The sequence below is a fragment of the Uranotaenia lowii genome, chromosome 3 (genome assembly GCF_029784155.1).
Source record: "Uranotaenia lowii strain MFRU-FL chromosome 3, ASM2978415v1, whole genome shotgun sequence".
NCBI lineage: Eukaryota > Metazoa > Arthropoda > Insecta > Diptera > Culicidae > Uranotaenia > Uranotaenia lowii.
The window spans coordinates 326824822-326837886 of NC_073693.1; the positions used below are offsets into that span (position 1 = coordinate 326824822).

The 13065-nt window shown below is 32.8% G+C and overlaps 1 protein-coding gene across 7 annotated transcripts in view; it reads left to right on the forward strand.

The window, feature by feature from the left end:
• Positions 1 to 5948: 5948 nt before the first annotated feature.
• Positions 5949 to 13065, forward strand: part of LOC129756453 (protein groucho) — a 384109-nt gene continuing 376992 nt past the window's right edge. For 3 of the 7 annotated variants that reach the window (XM_055753335.1, XM_055753334.1, XM_055753336.1), the window contains exon 1: positions 5949 to 6532. The gene's annotated coding sequence lies outside the window, so the exon portion shown is untranslated. Of the gene's footprint in view, positions 7158 to 13065 lie in introns of all 7 variants that reach the window. The other 4 variants (XM_055753332.1, XM_055753333.1, XM_055753337.1 and 1 more) reach the window with 3 other exon arrangements.

Sequence of the window (13065 nt, forward strand, 5' to 3'; positions counted from 1 at the left end):
TTTTTGTCATTTTTGTCATTTTTGTCATTTTTGTCATTTTTGTCATTTTTGTCATTTTTGTCATTTTTGTCATTTTTGTCATTTTTGTCATTTTTGTCATTTTTGTCATTTTTGTCATTTTTGTCATTTTTGTCATTTTTGTCATTTTTGTCATTTTTGTCATTTTTGTCATTTTTGTCATTTTTGTCATTTTAGACTTTTTTGTCATTTTTGTCATTTTTGTCATTTTTGTCATTTTTGTCATTTTTGTCATTTTTGTCATTTTTGTCATTTTTGTCATTTTTGTCATTTTTGTCATTTTTGTCATTTTTGTCATTTTTGTCATTTTTGTCATTTTTGTCATTTTTGTCATTTTTGTCATTTTTGTCATTTTTGTCATTTTTGTCATTTTTGTCATTTTTGTCATTTTTGTCATTTTTGTCATTTTTGTCATTTTTGTCATTTTTGTCATTTTTGTCATTTTTGTCATTTTTGTCATTTTTGTCATTTTTGTCATTTTTGTCATTTTTGTCATTTTTGTCATTTTTGTCATTTTTGTCATTTTTGTCATTTTTGTCATTTTTGTCATTTTTGTCATTTTTGTCATTTTTGTCATTTTTGTCATTTTTGTCATTTTTGTCATTTTTGTCATTTTTGTCATTTTTGTCATTTTTGTCATTTTTGTCATTTTTGTCATTTTTGTCATTTTTGTCATTTTTGTCATTTTTGTCATTTTTGTCATTTTTGTCATTTTTGTCATTTTTGTCATTTTTGTCATTTTTGTCATTTTTGTCATTTTTGTCATTTTTGTCATTTTTGTCATTTTTGTCATTTTTGTCATTTTTGTCATTTTTGTCATTTTTGTCATTTTTGTCATTTTTGTCATTTTTGTCATTTTTGTCATTTTTGTCATTTTAGACTTTTTTGTCATTTTTGTCATTTTTGTCATTTTTGTCATTTTTGTCATTTTTGTCATTTTTGTCATTTTTGTCATTTTTGTCATTTTTGTCATTTTTGTCATTTTTGTCATTTTTGTCATTTTTGTCATTTTTGTCATTTTTGTCATTTTTGTCATTTTTGTCATTTTTGTCATTTTTGTCATTTTTGTCATTTTTGTCATTTTTGTCATTTTTGTCATTTTTGTCATTTTTGTCATTTTTGTCATTTTTGTCATTTTTGTCATTTTTGTCATTTTTGTCATTTTTGTCATTTTTGTCATTTTTGTCATTTTTGTCATTTTTGTCATTTTTGTCATTTTTGTCATTTTTGTCATTTTTGTCATTTTTGTCATTTTTGTCATTTTTGTCATTTTTGTCAATTTTGTCATTTTTGTCATTTTTGTCATTTTTGTCATTTTTGTCATTTTTGTCATTTTTGTCATTTTTGTCATTTTTGTAATTTTTGTCATTTTTGTCATTTTTGTCATTTTTGTCATTTTTGTCATTTTTGTCATTTTTGTCATTTTTGTCATTTTTGTCATTTTTGTCATTTTTGTCATTTTTGTCATTTTTGTCATTTTTGTCATTTTTGTCATTTTTGTCATTTTTGTCATTTTTGTCATTTTTGTCATTTTTGTCATTTTTGTCATTTTTGTCATTTTTGTCATTTTTGTCATTTTTGTCATTTTTGTCATTTTTGTCATTTTTGTCATTTTTGTCATTTTTGTCATTTTTGTCATTTTTGTCATTTTTGTCATTTTTGTCATTTTTGTCATTTTTGTCATTTTTGTCATTTTTGTCATTTTTGTCATTTTTGTCATTTTTGTCATTTTTGTCATTTTTGTCATTTTTGTCATTTTTGTCATTTTTGTAATTTTTGTCATTTTTGTCATTTTTGTCAGTTTTGTCCTTTTTTGTTATTTTTGCATTTTTATCATTTTTGTCATTTTTGTCAATTTTTTCATTTTTGTCATTTTTGTCATTTTTGTCATTTTTGTCATTTTTGTCATTTTTGTCATTTTTGTCATTTTTGTCATTTTTGTCATTTTTGTCATTTTTGTCATTTTTGTCATTTTTGTCATTTTTGTCATTTTTGTCATTTTTGTCATTTTTGTCATTTTTGTCATTTTTGTCATTTTTGTCATTTTTGTCATTTTTGTCATTTTTGTCATTTTTGTCATTTTTGTCATTTTTGTCATTTTTGTCATTTTTGTCATTTTTGTCATTTTTGTCATTTTTGTCATTTTTGTCATTTTTGTCATTTTTGTCATTTTTGTCATTTTTGTCATTTTTGTCATTTTTGTCATTTTTGTCATTTTTGTCATTTTTGTCATTTTTGTCAATTTTGTCATTTTTGTCATTTTTGTCATTTTTGTCATTTTTGTCATTTTTGTCATTTTTGTCATTTTTGTCATTTTTGTCATTTTTGTCATTTTTGTCATTTTTGTCATTTTTGTCATTTTTGTCATTTTTGTCATTTTTGTCATTTTTGTCATTTTTGTCATTTTTGTCATTTTTGTCATTTTTGTCATTTTTGTCATTTTTGTCATTTTTGTCATTTTTGTCATTTTTGTCATTTTTGTCATTTTTGTCATTTTTGTCATTTTTGTCATTTTTGTCATTTTTGTCATTTTTGTCATTTTTGTCATTTTTGTCATTTTTGTCATTTTTGTCATTTTTGTCATATTTGTCATTTTTGTCATTTTTGTCATTTTTGTCATTTTTGTCATTTTTGTCATTTTTGTCATTTTTGTCATTTTTGTCATTTTTGTCATTTTTGTCATTTTAGACTTTTTTGTCATTTTTGTCATTTTTGTCATTTTTGTCATTTTTGTCATTTTTGTCATTTTTGTCATTTTTGTCATTTTTGTCATTCTTGTCATTCTTGTCATTTTTGTCATTTTTGTCATTTTTGTCATTTTTGTCATTTTTGTCATTTTTGTCATTTTTGTCATTTTTGTCATTTTTGTCATTTTTGTCATTTTTGTCATTTTTGTCATTTTTGTCATTTTTGTCATTTTTGTCATTTTTGTCATTTTTGTCATTTTTGTCATTTTTGTCATTTTTGTCATTTTTGTCATTTTTGTCATTTTTGTCATTTTTGTCATTTTTGTCATTTTTGTCATTTTTGTCATTTTTGTCATTTTTGTCATTTTTGTCATTTTTGTCATTTTTGTCATTTTTGTCATTTTTGTCATTTTTGTCATTTTTGTCATTTTTGTCATTTTTGTCATTTTTGTCATTTTTGTCATTTTTGTCATTTTTGTCATTTTTGTCATTTTTGTCATTTTTGTCATTTTTGTCATTTTTGTCATTTTTGTCATTTTTGTCATTTTTGTCATTTTTGTCATTTTTGTCATTTTTGTCATTTTTGTCATTTTTGTCATTTTTGTCATTTCTGTCATTTTTGTCATTTATGTCATTTTTGTCATTTTTGTCATTTTTGTCATTTTTGCCATTTTTGTCATTTTTGTCATTTTTGTCATTTTTTTCATTTTTTTCATTTTTTTCATTTTTGTCATTTTTGTCATTTTTGTCATTTTTGTCATTTTTGTCATTTTTGTCATTTTTGTCATTTTTGTCATTTTTGTCATTTTTGTAATTTTTTGTCATTTTTGTCATTTTTGTCATTTTTGTCATTTTTGTCATTTTTGTCATTTTTGTCATTTTTGTCATTTTTGTCATTTTTGTCATTTTTGTCATTTTTGTCATTTTTGCATTTTTGTCATTTTTGTCATTTTTGTCATTTTTGTCATTTTTGTCATTTTTGTCATTTTTGTCATTTTTGTCATTTTTGTCATTTTTGTCATTTTTGTCATTTTTGTCATTTTTGTCATTTTTGTCGTTTTTGTCATTTTTGTCATTTTTGTCATTTTTGTCATTTTTGTCATTTTTGTCATTTTTGTTATTTTTGCATTTTTATCATTTTTGTCATTTTTGTCATTTTTGTCATTTGTGTCATTTTTGTCATTTTTGTCATTTTTGTCATTTTTGTCATTTTTGTCATTTTTGTCATTTTTGTCATTTTTGTCATTTTTGTCATTTTTGTCATTTTTGTCATTTTTGTCATTTTTGTCATTTTTGTCATTTTTGTCATTTTTGTCATTTTTGTTATTTTTGTAATTTTTGTCATTTTTGTCATTTTTTTAATATCTGTAATTTTTGTAATTTTGTAATTTTTGAAATTTTTGTAATTTTTGTAATTTTTGTAAATTTTGGAATTTTTGCATTTTCTGTAACTTTTGTAATTTTTGTAATTTTTGTAATTTTTGTAATATTTGTAATTTTTGTTATTTTTGTAATTTTTGTAATTTTTGTTGTTTTTGTCGTTTTTGTCATTTTTTGAAATTTTCGTAATTTTTGTAATCTTTGTATTTTTTGTCGTTTTTGTGATTTTTGTAATTTTTGTAGTTTATGTGATTTTTGTAATGTTTGTAATTTTTGTTATTTTTGTAATTTTTGTTACTTTTGTAATTTTTGAATTTTTGTAATTTTTGTCATTTTTGTCACTATTGTCATTTTTGTTATTTGTCATTTTTGACATTTTTGTCATTTTTTGTAAGAATTTGTTTTTTTTAATCTTCTAAATATTATTCATTGATTATCCTTCTCAAAGGAATGTACACATTATCACATAAATGAAAAGTAGCTTAGTTTTCAGGGTTAGGGTCAGCTGACATAAAACTCAAGTTTATTTTTTTGGAACAAAACTATAACATTTTTCGTTTGTTAGGGCATTTTCATTGCCAAAGTTTAAAAAAAGTTTTCTTGAACTTGAACCTCTGTTTCCGAATGCAAAACAGTTTTTGTAGAAAATTGTAAAAAATCTTTTTTTTCTTCTTGATGTACACAATTAAGATCATTCCATTAGACAATTTCCATGCTCTAAAATCAATAACTTTCTGGTTAAAATAATATTTCTGAAAATTGAACGGAAAATTTGTCAGTGTTGCTAATTTCCTTTCCAGAAAAAAAAGGAATGTTCTGTTCCTTCAGTTTCAGTAAGCTCATGTATTGGGACTTCAATTGCGTTACGTGAGAACAAAACATTAAAGAAAAACCAAAAAGTTACCTACCATTCTCCGTACAAATTTTCGCGTAATACATACGAAATTTCAAATCAAAACCCGGCTACCTAAATCTTATTTTTAAAAATCTGCGAATATTATGTCGTTCGTTTGAACTGAAAAGCAAACTTTTTAGGCTACAGTGTTTTTGGAATTCGAGAAAAGTTGCAATTCATCACACCCTAATGTACAATGATTTTTTGGAAATAATAATTAATAATTTAATAGAAAATTAAAAAAAAAAAGAAAATTACGAAATAACAAATTATGATAAACTTTAGTCATAGAGTTCCCAGTTTCAACTTTCAATAAAATTTTCCGATACCCCTCGTTTGGAAAAAGTATAGCGTTTTTCTGCATCAAAACCTCCGACACAAACACCATGACACTTAAAGGCGGCCATATTTGTTTCTCGGTGCTCTCTGCACACCCCTACATTGACATTAACGTTGTGCAATCTGTTTACCAACAAAAGTCACCGTTCCGGATTGAGCTCTCGAATGCTCATCGGTCTGTCGTGTTTATGGTCATCAAAAATTAGACAAAAAGAACTGCACCCAGAAAATATTCTACAATGTCAAAAAATGTGTTTGTAATGCATAATTTGGAGAATAAACTTCCCTGATTTCCCACTTAAATTAGATTTTTATTATCCTAGTAGAAAAAAACAACTCTCCTCACATGGGCAATTGATCAACCACGTGAATCAGTTCTCGCGCCTTCAAATAACGTCAAGCTCGCTCACTTCAACACAACTTTGCCATGATATATACACGCTCGCGTAGAGTACACCAAAACAACGTGTTCAAAAATGGTTCTCATTAGAGCAAATCTTCTCTCAGGGAGGCCCGTTTAACAAAATGTATGGAACGGACGGAAAGGAACGGTGAAATTCCGCCCCCGTCTTCCGTGTGGCTCTCGCTTTTGGTGTGTCCGGCGGCTTGCTCCCAGTTGCTCTGAGGAAGCCGTTCTGTGCAGATTGTTTCTTTGAGGTTCGCGAGTGAGTGTCTCGTCATCATCGAAAACTCTTTCGGTAATCGGTACCGGTGGTTTCGCGCGAGTCCTGCCTGTGTTTATATGGTACGGCGCTTTAACAGCCGGCAGGCAGCAGATAATTATCGCGGGTAGCTCTAAATTGTGTTTTGTTTCGTTTCGTCCGGCAATATTCTCTCTCGACCTATCACACGTCCTCATATCGAAGCTGACGGATGATCTATTGTTTCGACTTCAGCTCTGTTTCATCATCGCGGTCGCCGCAGTAGAGTGTCGTGGTGTTCTTCGGACGTCGGTAGCGCAGCCTACCTTGTTCTGGTTGCCTCTTTGCTTCAGTCAGGCAGAGTAGTAGGCGTCGATCTTCACCGCACAGTGTTTATTGGGTGATTTGGGGGCACCCAAAAGGGCGTCATTTATCGCTTCATTAGTGTATACAACGTTTGTGCCGCGATTATATGGTGTAGTTTATTTATTGTGGCGAGTTGGCGGTAATCACCACAAACACGATACCCCGATTATAATCGCCGTCATCGTAGGTGTTGGTGGGCTTTCGAGGTGAGTGAATCCAGATGGATGGTGTGCCAATGTTGTGATTGTGTAATAGATTCGCAGTAGCAAGAAGGAAAAAAAAGAGCCGTCGGAATTTTTGGTGTGAATCAAATAAGAGCAGGCACTTAGTGTCGATTATTTTCACCGCCCCGGAGCATGCAAATGCGCAAAAGTGTGTCGCCTTCGTCCGTCTTCTCTTTCTCTCTCTGGACGACGATTGAGCGCGGCTGACCGGTTATTTTTTTTTTGCTGATGTTGCTTTGGGAATCCGAGCAGAGAGGTGTGATTGCTTTTTTTTTCGTGGATTCATTTCAATTTAAGCAAGTGACATCCACCGACTAAACGACCGACCAACTGGTGGAAACGGCTATAATTATAGCTATATCTATAACGAATAACGACCAACTGGTGTGTATGACGGTAACTCCGACTAGTGGGTGAAGTAGGGTGAGGAAGGTTGTAACGAAGAAGGGAGGTGGTGAATAGCTGGGGCAAGTGTAAATGCGCTGTGTTTCGTCACAGACATCAGACATGGAAGAAAGATCTGATGAGTGATATCAGTAGAAATAAGAGACCGAACAACTTAGTGGTGGTTCTTAAGTGGTAATCTTCTGGACAGCAAACTTGAACGGTAAGTTAACTACGAAGTAGTTACAACGGTGAGGCTTTGATATTTATAGCATCTTCTCAGAGCTTTTGAAGTCGTTGACAATTCTGCCAATTTTCACCATTACTACAAATAAGACAAGTAAGATAATTTTTAAAATTATGTTTTGGTAATTGATAATTTGGACAGTTTTAACAATTTCTACTTTTTGGACAGTCTTAACAATTTTAGCTTTAACAATTTGACTTTTTGTCGAACTTTGTCATTTAGCAATTTATTTCTTTCTTACAATTTTTAAAGTTTGAACAATTTTTGAATTTTTTACAGTTTTTACAATGTTTGCCATTTTTTAATATAATTAATGATATCAATTTTCAGAATTATGACAATTTCAAATATTCGTTCGCACTGCAAGTTTTCCGCTTGTGGGGCGAACCACGCTTGGCCTACCAGTGTGTGATGTTAGGTTTAACTCTATTTGTGTCTACCACTTCATAGTAGTTAGCCCATGCTGAACAAAAATTTGATTATGTGATGATAATGCTTCTAAATAAATTAAACCCGCTCATTTTCACCATCTTTTATTTCTTATCACTTTCTATCCATCTATAAAATTTCACAATCTTAAGATGTCCCTACTAAATCGATAAGATTTATTTTTCACAATTTCAAAACATATAAAAGAATTAATACATCAACATAAACTGCAGATATGGTAATTTTAAAATGATGTCTTTTTTCGGAGGTTTTCTGTTCAAAGCATTCTATAGGTCATCTGCTAAGTCAAATCGATTTAAGTTTTATATATTCGAAATCTTGAATAAATTACCTAAACATGAATCTAAAATCATAAATATCGATCGAGATACTTAACCAGGGGAACGAAATGAATTTACTAGTCAAAACTAGCGAAAAAAATCTTCAAAATTTTGCGAACGGCATGGGAAGTTAATTAAGTACTTATTTTGTGTCAAAGACTCAAATTTCCTGCGTTCGAAATGGCCAAAGTCTCGTACAAAACGCACTGATAAATGCATAAAGCATGATTTGTTTACTTCCAATTGCAGCATTCCGAAAACTGACGCGCACGTGGCCTTCAAGTGATTTAAATGAAATTAATAAAAAGTTATCAGTTGGTACCAAAAAAACCAAAAAACAGAGATCATGGTTCCACTTATACAATGTGTTTGTTAAAAGAAAATAACTTTGAAAGAACCAATCCATCCAACGGCCACGTTTTGGAAAACCACCAGATGCACAAGAATATTCTGTAATGTGCAATCATTTTTCAGCAATTGACTCTCGAAAGTCGAATTCTTCAAAAATCAGAAATCATCCCTTCACGTGAAATAAACATTTTGGAACGAACACACCAAATAATCTCTCGATAAGTTGAAAATGGTTGACCCTACTCTCTTGGCCGGTTTCAGTTCTGTGCAGCACATATTTATTAGGGAAGATTTGTTCGAATTATTCATCACGCCCAAGGAGGCTGCCCGAAATCACAGAAAAATCTATAATTTTAACAGAATTTTGAGCCAAATTTCAACACAGAATCTGTGTCACAGAACACAGAATTTTAGAAATATTCACAAATTTAATAAAATTTAAAAATGTTGGACGTTTTTTCAAAATTCGATTTTCTTAGGGGATGTTCACATACCACGTGGACAACTTGGGGGGAAGGGGGGTGTATGAAAATGTCCACTCTTGTCCACGCAGAGGGGGGGCAGGGGTTTAGGTCATGTCCACGTGGACATACTTACTTCCAAAATATTTTCTAAAGGTAAATAAATATTAAGATGTATAAATCAAATGCAAAGCTTTCCAGTTTAAGTTTAAACAATTAGTAGCCACTTGAAAGCAAGTGATAAATATAAAAATTAGAAACTTCAAATTTTTCAAATTATTTTATATCAGGAAATGCTAATTCGTTTTTTTTAAGTAAGCCATTTCAATAACAAAAAGGCAAATAGTATTGTTTTCTAACTGTCAAATTAGAATTAGAAAAAAATTCAAATCTGTCCACGTGGACATCCGAGAAGGGGGGTAGGGGTTTGCCAAATGTCCACGCTTGTCCACGGAGGGGGTGGAGGGGGTCGAAAATCTCATTTTTCTGTCCACGTGGTATCTGAACGGCCCCTTATGTCAATAGAAATTTAATAATTATTTTTGAATTGGAAAAATATGAAAAAATTGAAAATGTTAATTGATTTTTCTTAAGTAAAATGTAAAAAAGACGCAATTTTATGACTTTTAAATGGAATTAATGGAAAAAGCATCACAGAAAATTGTCACAGAATTTTTGGGTAAAATCACAGAAAGTCAGATTGTTTTTTTTCGTCAAAATACAAAATATTTTTCGGCAACCTTGGCTGCAACTTACAGCCGCCCGCTTACGATATGTGGAACTAGAAAAGGCAGTTAAACGGGATTGTATACGAGACAAGAGAGCCTGGACAAACTCCCTAGCCGAAGAGGGAGAAAGAGCCGCCGCTAATGGAGATATCCGATTACTTTATGACATTTCTCGCCGCCTCAGTGGTGCAAGGACTAATGCAAGAATGCCGCTAAAAGACCGAGCAAGTCAGTTATTGACCGATCGAACAGATCAGCCCTTAAGGGTCACGAATAGCGATGGCCAACAGAATGCGCAGCTCGAAGCGCCAACAGTAAGTCGCATAAATGGCGTCAACTCGGAAGCGCCTTCGCTGGCTGAAATAGAAGCGACAATCAAAAACATGAAATCCAACAAAACACCTGGGATTGGTTGCATCCCTGCTGAAATACTGAAAGCTGACCCTGCCCTCTCAACACAAATGTTGCACCGTCTTTTCGCTGACATTTGGGATACGGCAACATTCCCGGCCGACCTCGTAAAGGTCCCGAAGAAAGGAGACCTGACAGAGTGTGGTAACTGGCAAGGCATAACGTTGATCTGTACAACCCTCAAAGTACTCTGCAAAGCGATCCTGAACAGGACCTAGGAGAAAATCGACGCTACACTACGACGGCAACAAGCTAGATTCCGATCCGGACGATCATGTGTGGACCACATCACAACGCTACGAATCATACTGGAACAAATCAACGAATTCCAGGACTCTCTTCTGCTGGTGTTCGTTGATTCCGAAAAAGCATTCGACCGACTGAATCATGAAAACATCTGGGCTGCTCTTAGACGACTAGGGGTCTCAGAGAAACTAGTCCATCTCATCGAAGCACAGTACGAGGCATTTTCGTGCAAGGTCTTGCACGACGGTGTCTTGTCCGAACCAATCCCGGTAACTGCTGGACTGAAAAAAGGGTGTATCTTATCACCGCTACTTTTTCAAATCGTAATGGATGAGATTCTGACTGGATCGATTGACTGTGCACCGAACCGAGGATTGCCGTGGAATCCTTCAACAATGGAGCAACTGAACGACCTTGACCTGGCAGACGATATTGTTTTGCTCGCCCAAACACATCCGGATATGCAGAGCAAACTCCACGACCTCACCGAAAGCTCCAATGCAGCAAGTCAATGTCGGAAAGATCAAGTCGATGGAGATCAACACAGGAAATCCCTCCAGTTTCATGGTAGCTGGGCAACAAGTTGAGAAAGTGGAGTGCTTCCAATATCTTGGTAGCCAGATAACGCCTGATCGTGGCACCAGGAAAGACATCGAAACCCGGATCAGAAAGGCCTGTTTTGCATTTGCGAGTCTCCGAAACAACTGGCGGTCACGCCAGATCTCTCTACGAACGAAAATCCGAATCTACAACTCAAACGTCAAATCCGTATTGCTGTACGGGTGCGAAACTTGATGCACATATGCAGTGACGACGCCAAAACTTCAAGTATTTGTAAACCGCTGCCTGCGGAATATCATCCGCGCTTGGTGGCCTGGCAACTGGATCTCGAATGAGAAACTACATCGCCGGTGTCATCAAAGGGAGCTAGAAACCGAGATTCGGGAACGTAAGTGGAGATGGATAAGGCACACGCTGCGGAAAGATGAAAACGAGATTTGCAGAGAGGCGTTAGACTGGTATCCAGAAGGACATCGCAGAAGAGGCAGACCCAGAAACTCGTGGCGGCGAAGCATAGCCGCTGAAATCCGAACTGTCGACGAGAATCTTGACTGGGACCAGGTGAAGACGCTGGCTCCGGATCGTCAACGGTGGAAGTCTTTTACCACGGCCCTATGCACAGGAGGATCGGCGCGGGATCATCGAGTAAGTAAGTAAGTTGGATGCAACTCTCGATCTCCATCACTTGATCACACTTAACGATAAGTGACACATCCAGCAATTCGATACTTCAATAATTTTAACATTTTAAATTCTTTTTACCAATAAATTGCCAAAAATAATAATTTTGAACGAATCGCTTCTCGGCCTAAAGGCTAAGGTCAAAGTGTTTACATAATTTTGAACAATGGAGATAAAATAAAATACAACAGTTGTCCACAAATCATCGCCTACCTCTCCTTTTACCCACGGAAACTTTTTTTTTCACTTTTTCTAAAGGTGTAAAAAGGGTTTAAAATGCCTAAAACGCCAAAAGTACACCTACAATCTACTGTTCATCATTCTTCAGAAACGGGATACATGCGCACTCAAATTTCAACTTTGAATTTTCTTAAAATTTAAATCGGTTAATATTTTTCGTTCGTATTTTTTTTCAAATGATGAACTAACTAACATTAACAATTATCCCTCAAAACATGTCGTTTCTAAAATATTTTTGAGCTCAATTAGATACAGTTTTTATACAACTATCATGTGTTACATTTTTGAAAAGGTCACTCGGTTGGGTCCATGATTGAACTCGGAACATATTTCAGGCTTGAACTGAAATGCGATTTATTTCGAATTTTGCGACAATTGTTTTCAAAGTTCTTCCTTTTTATAAAATTCGTGAGATCCTGATTTGAAAACATGTATAAATGATTTGTTTCATTTTTCCTTTTCATTAGTACTGTAGCCAAAAGTTTATAGACTGATTAGTGGAGTGAAACATATTGTTTTCATGATCCTTTCGAAAATTCAATAGGAATCGCATTTTTCAGTTCAGTTCAGTTGGCGATGATACATTTTCGATAAAAGCGATTCTTCCGTCAATGATGACACGATGAGATTATTTCCGTTTCAATAAAATTCACTACAAAATGAAGGCAAAATTATAGGTTTTTTAAATCTATATTTAATGTTCAAAGATTCAGCAGAAAAATTGAACGGATAATTATGTCAAAATACACGGAAAGTCAAATCACGTATAACCGAGGCACCGGATAATTGAGTCTACATAGTATCAAGTCCGCCCTGTACTGCTTCAGGAATATTGATGGTATTATACATTGGATTTCATCAAAAACGACACACGAACTATTGTCGAACCCACTGTGCCAAGAACCTGATGAGTGAGTTTTGGCGACTTCATCGAACGATCACCTAGGAGATAGGAGAAACAAACAAACAGAGACCACATTTTCTGAAAATCACAAAATAAAACCTTTCCTCAACCACTGCCTCGCAGAATATTTATTTATGAATATTTTTGTACATTAGTGCTAAATAGTTAATCTACACTTTGAAAAGAAAACTAGAGGAACAGTTTACTCTTACACGGTAAGATCACAGATAAATTACAGCTAAAATATGATCGTGAATTTCTAGACCATCGGATAGATGAGCTAACCATCGAGCCCCGTTTAAAATTGTGTGGAAATATACCACTAACGCACACTTAAATTGTAAGTTTCCCTATAAATCACTTTATTATCAGACACTTGTAATGAATTAAACATACTTGCAGTTTGAAGTATCACCTAGTCAAATCGGTGTTTTGCATCAACATTATCCACAACGACGTTTCCGGACGTTTTCCAGAACTGCCAATTGATTTTAAATTTTATATTTGAGGTCGGAAAAGGGGGGAACAATC